Genomic DNA, 12,337 nt, shown 5'->3' with positions numbered 1-12,337 from the left:
AAGAGGGGGGGGTCTACAAGTCTGTGAGTCACTGGGAAATTTCCTGAGGGCACACCAGGCCTCTCTTCCCACTTGCCTGATGAGCACCACGACAATGCAGGTATTTATGGCTGGTTTTCACACCCCAGCAGGTGGTGTGAACACACTGCATCTGAGTGTATGAGCCCATGCTTTGGTTCAGTGTGGGGGCCCCCCTTTGTCTGGGGCCTTCTAGATGTCTCCACCTCAGGCTGCCCTGAGCCACATCATTTACCCCTTGGAAAAGATTCCAACTGGAGTGTCCTCCTTCCATTCCCAAACCTCTGTGACTGTCAGCAGGGCCAGACCTGGCTGCTATTCCTGGCTCCACTGACTAGGACAAGTCACTTCCTGTTTCTGAGCCTCAGTTTCCCCATCTGTGAAATGGGCACAGTAGTGCCCTCTGTACATGTTGCTGAAGGAATTGAGGGTACCGTCCAGCATTGTGTCCACCAGCTTCAGGAGTGACCAGTGAGAAGTCAACCAGGCCTCAGCCGTGCTTTGGGGCCCCTCTCCTGTGCTGGGTTCTTTCTTGCCCACCTGGTGTCATTCATATGTCTATCAGTGCCACCCTCATTTCACTGGTTATAGAAATGCCATATTAGGTAGCAGGCCCGGAAGGGGCAGATAGGTACTCAGGTCTGCTTTTGGAACTCCTGGAACCAGGGTGCGCCCCTCACTCATCTGCCCTTCAGGCTCTTGTCAGCCAGTTGGGGGAGGTGGGCTTCTAGGACAACATGGGCAGAGAGGGGATTGAGAGGGTGGACATGATCTAGGTGTAGACCACAGTTTGCTCCTCTCCAGCACAGCTGGAAACCCTGAATGGGGACTTGGGTTTTCCATCTGTGGACTGACGGGGCTTTGAAAATGGGGAGATGCAGAAAAGTCCTGTTCAGGTCACTTAACCCTGACATACGTGACCGAAATGACACATCACGTTCAACAATGACACAAACAGATTTGCAACACAGCACTGTTATAATAATGATGATGATAAGACCATAGCACAAAAAACTGGATACACACACAGAGCAGACATTGCCGCACCAACTAGACTCATGATCACAGCAGTGCACTCTCTTGAAGGCCGATCGTGGCGCTGGGTCCTATTCCAGGGCTCTGAATGGGTTATGTCATTAAATCCTCACGATACTTTGGAGCAGGTGAAAGGACTTGCCTAAGTGCTCTGCCCAGAGGGCTCCTTGTTCCAGAAGGTTATCCCACTCATCACACTCACCCATATCCCTGTTTGCAGATATATCATCCCCTTGCCCAATCTCATACTAGAGGGAGAGGAGACAAGAGGGCAAAAGGCCCAGGGGTCTTGCCGTGGGTGGTCCAGACTCTCAGAAAGGATGCCTGGGTTTCTCACATCCCTGCCTGTGATCTTCCTCTGGTCCTAGCTGCCTCTGGGCCAGAGCTGTGGCTCCTCTTGGGATGGAAACACTCAACCATGGAGCTTGGGGTGCATCCTCCCAGGGGCCCAGCCTCCCTGACGTCAGTGCTATGACTGGTGGACAGCACACTCAAGAATGGCAGGAAAGGGGGTGCAGCTCACGTCACCAGGAGAGACCCGAGGAGGTGCCATGGACCTGAGGCTCCTGTCCTCCCTATATGTCCACCCTCCAGCCTTCCCCAACGAGCCTCTCTTCCCCTCCGTGTAACCTGATGATTGCTGATAGTCCAGCAGTCCTTATCAAGGTCTGACCTAGCTAAGGGAGGAGAGAGGGTCCTTCTCACCTTCAAGGGTTGCCCAGCCCTCAGTCCTACCCCCAGGGCCCTGTGTTTCCCCTGACCCCCTGGACAGCCCTATTCTCCCCCACCGATCCAGACCAGGCAACCTCCCTACTCTCCACTCCTCAGCTCCCAGCGCCATCCAGGGGGCATGGTCAGGTCCACCTGTCACTGGCCCAGGAGTCTGGCCTGCCTTTCTCTCCCTGACCCTCTGAGAGAAGGAGAGTAAGCCAGAGAGATGGAGGGAGAGACAGAGATAGAGCGACAGACCCTCTAGCGGTCAAGGAGGGACCAGTGTGGATCTCCAGGAGCCATGAGGGGCTGACCTGATCAACCCACCCCCCCCAAAAGTGCACACCAGCCTGTAACCACTCTATGCACCTTCTATATGCTCTGCCTTTTTAGTTTGGTGCAGACTTTGAAACCAGATAGACATGTTCCAGCTCCCCCACATCTGACTTTTGTGATCCTGGGCAAAAGATGTTCCCTCTCCTGGCAGGGGTAGGGAGAGGTGTCCTTAGGTTCTGAGTGAGCACCCAGCCCCAAGAGCCGTCCCTCCAAAATGTCTCCATTCCTCTCTGTCCAGGCCAACTGGCTGTCATCCCACTGGGCAGGTGGTAGGTAGATAAGCAGGTGCCTGGGGCTGGGAGTCCTCAGGCAGGAGGAGTGCTCCTGGGAACCCCACACCACAATGGCTGTCAGAGTGTTCACATCCCAACAGTCACAGCACAGTGCCCAGCAGCCAGTGTGACAGTTCAAGCCTCCCACTTCCTCCAGGGCTGAGCCCAGCAGGTGTGGGAAGAGGCAGGAGGGCCTGGCTCTAGGCATCAGTATTGACTTGCTGTGTGACCTTGGGCAGTGACGATGCCTCTGTGCATCTGCAAAGAAGGCCATGGTGGGACAGAGCAGTCCTGCACCGGATAAGGGGTGCAGAGGGGACCCCTGGAGGAGAGGCCCAGCCCAAAGCATAACTGATAGAAACTATCAGGATTCCTTTCTTTCCCCCAGAAGAAGGAAACCACAGACAGAAGGAATGCTTTCCTGGGGGTATTTCTGCTGCTGGAAGCCAAGCCCAGGTGTCAGGCCTGCCCTTAGCTCCCTGTGTGGTCTCACGCAGGTTACGGAGGGGGATCTGGCTGCCTCTCCTGGGCACCCTCCCTAGGCCCAGGAAGGAGGCCCTCTTGTCTTGTGTGGCCCTTCGCAGAGCTGACCACAACATGGGTACCCAAGTGCCCCACTCAGGCTGACTGGCTGCACCCCCTGGAGGAAAGCATTCTAGAGACCACAGGTCTCCCTGAGAGACAGTGAGGTTCAAGCTCTTTATCATCCAGGAGCCAAAATGCTTGCCTTCCCAACCTCCCTCCTACCCTCCCACTCCCCTCTCCACCCCAAGGTCTCTCTCTCTCTCTGGCTCCAGAGTATCCCCCATCTTCTTCCTCTGTTCCCTGGGGCGGGGATGCCCTGTGTGTGGTGGAGCCTGGGGTGGCCAAGCCCTGGCAGCTGGACTCCTTTCCCCTCCTCAGCTGTCTCTCTCTTCCTCCTAATGTCCTGCAGGCCTTAAATGAAGCATAAACAGAGCCTGGCAGAGGGAAGCCTCATTAGGCCTGATCTAATTAGAAGCCCCTGTGAGGGTGGGGGTGGACGAGGGAGGTAGAGGGGGCTCCTATGCACACCCAGAGTATCACATACATATGCTCCTAGGATCCTCCTCACAATCCTCCAAGACAGGCGTGGCTAGACCCAGGTAGTGTGAATGGGAAGTGGCCCAGAGCGGGTGGGTGACTTGTCCGAGGTCACACAGCCGGCAGGTGGCTCTCCTGTGATGTGCACCCTGCGTGTCTGGCCCCAGCATCCGGTTCTTCCCAGTAACCCCAGTCAGCCTCAGTGTGTCAGACTGGGCAGGACCTCAGAGTTCTGGCTCCTCTGTGCCCTCTGGACATTTGGTCCAGCCTCTGCTTGTACATTGCAGTGAGGGGAGTTCACAGCCCGTTTGGGGCTCTTTACGTCTGTGGGCCTCCTCTCTTTCCCAGGACCACCTGACTCCACAGTGGGTCAGGATGCTGGATGGGGGCAGGGAGGGGGCGGCCAGTCTCTCCTCCTCTCTCTCCACACCCACCGTCATCCATCTTCCCTCTGCAATCAGGGAGGCCATTGGGGGAGCCCACACGATGCCAAGCGGCAGGCTGCCCCTTCGTTAGTCTTAGCTAACAAGCTGTTTATGGGTGCGACATGACACCTGCTTTCTTCTTTATAACTTCAATAATTTATGGGCATATTAGCGGCCAGGCGCTGCCCTGGGTCCCAGCCAGACGGGACGGGGTGGCGATACAGCCGGGTTCCTCTGCTGATATTTACTCTCTCCCACCATCAGTTATTAAGACGCTCTCCTTCATTTTTGCACATAATTACATGCACCGTTATGGTTCGTACTCGCCTGCTCTTAATCCCTCTGGAGAGGGGCCCTGCCTGCCCAATAGGGCTGAGCTGGCGTGGGGACCCAGCTGGTTAGAGAACTCAGCACGCGGACACTGTCCCTACCTGGTAGAGAGATGGTGGTGGCCTCAGCCCCCCAGCCCCTTCTCAGCTGAGCTGGAACCGCCTTGGTCATTGGTGGCTTCCATGGGGTCGGCTGTCTGTCCCCACTGTCCCAGGGCCCTGCCTTTGCCCCTGGTGTTCTCTGTTGGAGTCCCATCCCCCACCTTCTGTCTGCCGGTTGACCCCTTACGTTTTGGAATTCAGCTCAGCTATCACCACCTCCTGGTTGTCTATCCCGCCTCCCTAGCCCTTGCTCTGTGTGTGCACGACACCCCATGCGTCCCTCACCTCAGTCTAGATGGCGCTGTGCTGTCCTGTGCAGGAGATCATGGGCTCTGGTGCACAGAGAAAGCTGTAGCATTAACTGAGGATATGAATGGGAGAATGGACGGATGAATGCCTTCACCTGCTTCACCATTAATGAGCCCATTGAAGCAACTGTCCCTCCCTCTCCTCCAGGAAACCTGTCCTGATTGCCCCAGCCACACACATCTCTCTCTCCTCCCAACTCCTCCAGACCTTCCTGGTCGGGGCCAGGATCCCCAGAGGGCAATGAGGCCTGGACCCTTCCCATCTATGCCCCTAACACCAAACAGAGGGCAGGTCAAGGGTGGAGGGAGGGCAAATCCTGATAATCCCAGTTCTACTGTGTGGTCTGGGGAAGTTGCTCACCCCCTTGATTATATGGGGATGATAGTTCCTACCTTCCTGGGTTGTGGTTGAGGCTTGCATGAGCTAATTTAGGAAAGCACCTAATATAGGGCCCAGCATATTGTAGGTGTTCAAGCAATATTCCTTAACTTCAACAATTGTCTGTGAATGAAGTCTGTGCAAAATTGAACGGAACTGAATTGTGTTGAATGGAACCATATTCTTCACACCTCCTTTTGTCCATGTGCATACATGTGTGCTTAGTCACATCCGACTCTTTGCAACTCCATGGACTGTGGTCTGCTAGGGGGCCTCTGCTTATGGAATTTTCCAGGCAAGGATACTGGAGTGGGTTGCCAATTCCTACTCCAGGGAATCTTCCTGACCCAGGGATTGAACCTGCATCTCCTGCATTGGCAGGTGGCTTCTTTACCACTGTGCCACCTGGGAAGCCCCTTCTTATCCACACCTCCTTGTTTTTAGTCTCTCCTAGCCAGCCCCAGACTTGGTTCATGGGGGCTTCTGCAAATATTTCAGATTGACTAATCAAGACTTTCCCAACATCTCAATCCACACCTAGGAAGGGGGAGGCAGAGGGCAAGTCTCTCCCAAGCTAGAGAACAGACTGAGGCCTGAGAGGTAATGTGGCCTCCCTCCATTTAGTGACAAAGTGAGGAACCAAGTCCTGGTGTCCCACTGGACTCCAGGAAAATCTCCCTGAGGACCTTGTGCCTCAGTGTTCCCCTCTGTAAGATGAAAGAATAATAGAATGGACCCCATGGGGTTGTGGAAAGGATTCAATGAGTGACTTAGATCCACTGTGCTCATGGTAAGTGGTCAGTATGGGGTTCAGGCCAACTCTACACCTCCCTTGCCTTTCTCCCTGGAGGTAACACTCCCCTGGAGTCAGACTTGATCATCCTTATGTGTGTGTTTATGCTTTTAAAAATATGTAGAGATATCCATACATCACTTACAGGGTTTGGGGCTTGTTTTTAAACCTTCTATAAGTGGTACCATCTTTGATTTCTTTCCTCAACATTGTGTTTGTGAGAGTACCCACACTGACACGTGTGGCTCTAGCTTGTCCACTTTGAACGCTGCATAGTATTCCACTCATGGTATACCACACTCTGTTCATGCCTGCTACCTGTAATGGGCCTTCAGGGGATTCCCGATTCTTCACTATTACAAACACTGCCCTTAGGATCATTCTTGTGCTTGTCTTCTGTGAAGTGCTTCTCCAGGCTGTATACCCAGGAGGGGATTGTTGGGTCACAGAACGTGCATCTCCTCAACTGTATTAGATAACCACCTGGTTGCTGTGTCATCCTTCACCTCGATTGGCAGCAGGCACTTTTCCTGCATTATCTCAATGCCCCCAGCCATATTGGGAGGAAGGAATTTGTATGCCCACTTGACAGATGAAGCATGTATTAGTTATCTCCACTTGCTGCATAACAAATCATTCCAAAACATAGAGGTTTAAAACAACAAATAATTTATTTTCTCACAGTTTCTGTAGGTCAAGAATCCAGGTGAGCCTTAGTTGGGTACCTCTGGCTCAAGGTCTCTCACAAGGATACAATCAAGGTGTCCGCCAGAGCATCAGTCATCTCAAGGTTGGACTTGGGGAGGGTCTGCTTTCAAGCTTACTTGTGTGGCTATTGGCAAGTCTCAGGCCCTCCTGGAGTGTTAGGTTAGAGACATCAGTTTCATTCCATTTACACTTCTCAGCAGGACAGCTATAACATGGCAGCTGGCCTTTTTCATAGTGAATAAGCAAGTGATGGACAGAGGGTACCCAAGATGGAAGCCACAGTCTTTCTGTAACCTAATCTCAGAAGTGACATCCCATCCCTTCGGCCATATTCTGTTCACTAGAAGTGGGTCAGTTAGTCCAGCCCACAATCAAGGGGAGGAGACTGCACAAGGATTGGGGAATACCAGAATACAGGGACCATTGGGGGACATTAGGAGCTGCCTATCACAGGGCAGCTGAAGCTCAGAGAAGCAAAGTGACTTGCCCAGGATCACACAGCGATTAGAGACAGAGCCAGGACCAGAACTCAAGGCTGCCTGGCTCTGGGGCTGGATGTCTTCCGAGCTGCCATGCTGCCTTTGGCTTAAGTTAATAACAGGTTCCGACTTAAGTTAATAAACAAGTCTCCTGCACAACAGAACTCAAGACAAGTGCTTAATAAATGGATTTGCTAATAGTGCTGTCTGTTTACACACATTAGCTCGAGTTCCCCCTGACATGATCCGTGGGGACAGCCAAGCCCAGGCTCTTGGGAGAAGTCGCTCTGCCAAGCCTGGAGCCTAGATTCCCAAAGAGCCAGGGAGTGCCCCTTTATACAAACTACTTTTTATATTTGCTTTTTGTTTTTGCTCTCAATTTAATCATTTGGATATCGTGTGTGTGTGTTTGTGTGTGTGTGTTTAATGGAGTGCATGGCTTCCCTGTGTTCTCAAGGAGAGCTAACTTCAAGGTCAGGAACATGAGTTATTCCCCTGGAGGGACTTCAGGGTGGACTGACGAGCCCCTTCACCGACTGGCCTCAGACAGATTTCCTGCATCTCAGTCATTATGGATGCAGCAGCCAGGCGCCAAGCTCAGCAGACTGAGGAGGGGCAGTCCCAGGACCTCATCCCTGCCGTGGGCTCCTGCCGTGGGCTGCTGTGGGCTCCCCAGGAGGCTTTGGCCTCCCCCAATTCTCAGTGCAATTCCAACTAGTGGAGGCTGCTGCCCACATTGTTTCTAGATAAGTGAATGTCGCCGATGCTGGAATATTTCCAAAGGAGGCGTGGGTTATGGAGGCCCCTGAGATGAGGGGAGGTGAGAATTGGGGATTCAAGAGTATCCATGCCCACCCCGCTCCATGCCTTGGCCCCCTTCTCCAGAGGAACCCATGGCTTCTTCCTGATGAATGGATTTCAGTTGAGTGTAATTTGCACACCCCAGACTCTCTGGAATCCGGGCTTCAGGCTCTCTGAGGAAACTGGAGGAGGAACAAGATCAATCTCTGCTTTCAGGGTGTTCCTGATTCTCGGAGAATAAGGAACTCGGCCCAGGCTTCTCCTGATGGGAATGTGAAAGGAACCTTAGGGTAGACCAGTCTTTACAGAGGATGGGCTGAAGGGTCAGGAGGAAGGTAGGCCCCTGTCTTTACAGAGGACGTGCTGCAGGGTCAGGAGGCAAAGCACAGCCATAACAGTATGTATAATAACTATCAAAAGTACCTAAGTTTATCAACCACCTACTGAGTGCCAGGCCCAGCGGCAAGTACAGGGTGTGCATTCAGTCCTCCGTATCCACAGGTTGCATCCACAGACTCAGAAGGCCAGCTGTAAGGGACTTGGACGTCTGCGGATTTGGGTATCTGCGTATTGTCATGAGATCCTCACGCCAGCCCATGAAATGGTCCTACTGATCCGCCCAGTCTTACAGAGGAGGGACTGAGGCTTAGAGAGGTGCCCAAGGATACAAAGGCCAGCTCAGAGAAGGAGACAGAGGGGCTCAGAGCAGGCTTCTGGAAGGAGGGGGCCACATAGTGCCCTGCCTTGGAAGGGGAGTGGGTGAAAGGATTCAAGGAAATGGTCTCAGGTCTAAGGATCTAGGAAAGCTGTTAATGATAAATAAGAGGATGCCCCAAGGAAGGGAGGGTGGGCTTTTCACATTCCTGCCCTTGGAGTCTTGGCCTCAGCCTCTACCCACGGTGGGTGTCCCTCCGTGTCAGCCAGCACATCTCCTCATCCAACAGAGCCAGCCACTGTATAAATAAGTTCCCTGCGTGCCAGCTGCCCCAGGCAGGACAGAGAGCTAGGGCGCACCTGGACAAGTGACCTTGAGTAAGTCCTTTCCCTTTTAGGTACCTCAGCCAGATCTTCTGTTACATGTCTAGGTGGGACCCTGGAATCCCCGAGTCCCTTCTGGCTCTTAGGGAAGGGCTGAAGAGAGAGCAGGAAGGTCTTAGCCCTGGTCCCAGCTCCGGGCCTACCTCCTAAAGAGAACTTTCCTGCCAGCCCCCTCAGGTGTCACCCCATCCCTCACCCCCTCCATAGCTGCTCCAGCACAGGGCTCTGACCTATGGATTTTCTGCCACTTCCTGATCCACTTCTCTCCAGCCTGAGTCTTCAGGACTTCATTACACCAGCAGCCTCGGCAATCCCAACATGGAAGGCTTTCTAGGTGGCTCCTGGAGGCTACAGGGCCCCCTACCTTCTGGGCTTCAGCCTTCCAGGGACTCAGGGTCGTCTTTCAAGGAGCCCCCTCTTACAGCTTCATTCCACTCTTCCCATAGAACCCCTCAAACTTAGAGACCCCCCCAGGTCAACTCCTTATTGCGTAATTGGGGAGACGTGCACCCAGAGAGGGCGATGACTCCCTCCAAGGTGACACAGCAAATGAATGAGTGCTCAGAATCAAATTTGTGGCCTCAAATGGGATACAGTGTCCACCTGCTCCACAGGGACCTCCGGCTAGGAGCTGGCTCCAAACCACTTCCCCAGCCCTGCTTCATGCCCAGTGCCACTTGCCCAGCCCCCACCTGCCTCCCCAGCTCCTGGTCTCCTCCGTTTTTCTTACTAATTAGAGGTCTCAGCAATGACTCCACTGTCCCAGCCATTTTAGAGCTGTCATTAATTTCAAGTGCCTTCAGAAATAATCATCATCGTAAAACCCTGAGAGCTGCTGGGATGCAAGTGGGCAGGACCAGCACAAAGCAGGCGTGCTGGCAGACCAATATGTGCCACCCATTCCTGCCTGTGCCACGGGGGACTAGGTCCTGTCTGCTCAGCTTCCCAGAGTGGGGAGAGCAGAGCTTGTGCTCTGACATCACACACACAAAGCTTCAAAGCCCAGCTCTACTTCTTATACAGAATAAACCTGGTCAAGTGACCAGCCCTCCCAGAGCCTGTTTTTTCATCTGTACAATGGGGATAGCAATCTCCATCTTGAAGTGAGATAAAGTACAGCAGACCCTGGGTCACAGTAGGAGCTCTATAAATGTTAGAGGCCCTGCCCCTCCTCCTGAGTCCCCTGACAAATCCCCAGCTTCTCCACTTTGCTGGGAGCACTCAGGCATCAGCAGGCTGACCCCTTCCAGCCATCAATTCCTGCGTGACTTGGACTTGCCAAGTTTTCACCCCAAAGCTGAGATCTGCTGTGTGCCCACCCGTAAGATATGCTGTCTCAGGCCTGCTCTTGGGAGCTCCTAGTCTGAGGACAGAGAGGGAGGAGACTGGACTCATGCCTCTAAGGGCATTTCAGCCAGAGGAGGAGAGGAATAGAAGCAAATGGTCTTAGTGTGGTCTTGCAATGCAGGTGGGAACCAGGGATAGGGCATGCCAAGCAGGTGGGCCAGTAAGGACCAAGGCTTGGAGGTGCGGGTGAACACTGTTCAGCTAAAGCTACAGGGCATGGTCTCTGGGCCTTCCTAATCCACATTCTTCCTGGTCTTGGTCCTTAAGAGGACTGTGTTGGGGATCACCCCACGAGATAGGAGCGGAAAGATACCTGTTCCCAGTGACAGTCCCCCTACCCCATAGGGTCTCTGGTGACAAAGCCAGGGGTGTGTACTCTCAACAGGTCCAGGCTAGACCTTCAAAAATGTCTTTTTCTAAATACTTCCCCCCAGAGCCTCCCCTTCCTCATCATTTCCACTGGTGAAATAAGATAAGGACTGCTGGGAGGGGTCAGTTCTTTGAGTGAAACGGAGGGGTAAAAGGCTTGGATACTGTTCACGTGGAGAACTAAGACTCTGGGGGCAGTTTCTCCGAGATATACAGCACTTTCTTCGTCCCTGCTGCCTCCAAGGTTTAGAGGGACAATTGTGGGCCCCAGAAGACCTCATCCCAGGACACCAACTTTCTCAGCCAGTACCTGCGGGGTGGGGCGGGAGCGGTGGGCTCTCCCCCATTTCCCCGTCGAGATCACTGAGGCGGGGAGCAGGTGAGTCGGGGGCGGATAGAAGCCTTGGCCGCGCGGTGTCTGCGTCAGTCGCCGCACCAGGAATAGCCCCCGCCCCCGCCCCCGCCCCGCAGCGGGTCTGAGCGCCCGCCGGGTGCCTGGCAGAGCCTTTACGCAGGAGCTAGAGCGCGTCTATTCCTGTCGGGCTTGTGGGAGGAGGCGGCGCGGGAGGCGGGAGCTCGCGGGTAACTCACAAACAGCCGAGGTGGGGGAGCTGGGGAGCCTGGGACAGGGGTCCAGGCGGCACAGAGTCGAGGGGCCGGGGAGTCGCCTGCTGGGCTGTTGAAGGCGGCGACTCATGTGTCGCTTCCTCTCTTCCCCTCCCGCCTTTTGTAGGTCCCTCTGCCGAGCCTGCCCCCTGCTGGTTTACTCAGAGCCCCGGAAGGCGATTCAGATTCCCTTTCCGGGCTTTACTAGCTGTTCGTCCGCACGGAAATGACAGAACCTCTCTGAGCCTGGGTTTCCTTCTTTATGTCACAGGGGGAACCACAGCGCCTCCTCCCAGGGTTGTTGGAGGATGAATGCAGAGTGCACAGCACAGCGTCCTCACTTGCTAGGAGGGGCTTCAGCTAGGCTTAGGATTTGGATGGACACGGAATACAGCAGATCATTCTCCAGACAGGACTGCAGAGCTGTGGTGTGGCCGTGAGCCTGAGAAGGACCCAAACTCTGTTTAGCTAGAACAGGTCTGTGCAACTCTCTGGGCTGTGTGTGAGGCTGAACAGTGGAGAAGCAAGATGGTGCTGGGAGTAGGGGGACACTGGTGGCCCTACCGTGCTAGACAGGTAACTGCAGTGAATGTCAGGATCTATGGGGAAGGAGGTGAGGTCCCAAGGGTCGTAGCCCACTCTACAGGCTTTCCCTAGACACTTCCACCAGCCGATTCTCTGTATCTGCCGGTCGAGGAGGACCTGGATCTTTGAGGAGTGGTCCCATTCCTTGGGCCTATTCGAGAATGCGCCTCAACTCAGGATCCCCTGGACCTTTGGGGAGCAGTACGGGGAACAGCCAAGACAAGCCTGAGTCTCTGCGTTGCCCTCTGCTGGTCTTTGGGTGCAGTGCCCGCGGCCCAGCGGTCTGCTGCCCTCTGCTGGACAGGAAGACAGGCTGGGCGGGGACCCAGGCTGCAAAAGAGGGCGCGAGACCTAGCTCCTGGTAGAGCCGCGGGGCTAGAGCGCCTTCTCCCGGGTCTCCCAGAGCTTCCCGGCCGCCAGGATGTAGGTTCTCCGGGGATGCGCAGACAATTCCGAGAAGAGGGGACAAGGCGCAGGCAGGACTGAGGCTCCTGACCTGATCCTTCCCACGCCGTCCTCCAAACAACCCTGGTCTGGGGGAACCTTGCGGGTTCACGTGCGTGTGTCGGTTCCCCATGGCAGTGTGCAATGACCCCAGTGAACACGTGTGAACACACTCACGCGCTCCCAAGGA

At 54.5% G+C, this 12,337-nt stretch overlaps 1 protein-coding gene across 1 annotated transcript in view; it reads left to right on the top strand.

The window, feature by feature from the left end:
• LINGO1 (leucine rich repeat and Ig domain containing 1) overlaps positions 1-12,337 on the top strand; it is a 69,661-nt gene that overhangs the window by 38,401 nt on the left and 18,923 nt on the right. The window lies entirely within an intron of this gene.

Source organism: Bison bison, unplaced genomic scaffold (genome assembly GCF_000754665.1).
Source record: "Bison bison bison isolate TAMUID 2011002044 unplaced genomic scaffold, Bison_UMD1.0 scf7180017864181, whole genome shotgun sequence".
NCBI lineage: Eukaryota > Metazoa > Chordata > Mammalia > Artiodactyla > Bovidae > Bison > Bison bison.
Note: the sequence above shows the minus strand (reverse complement) of the source record. Positions and strands in the feature narration are given on the sequence as shown.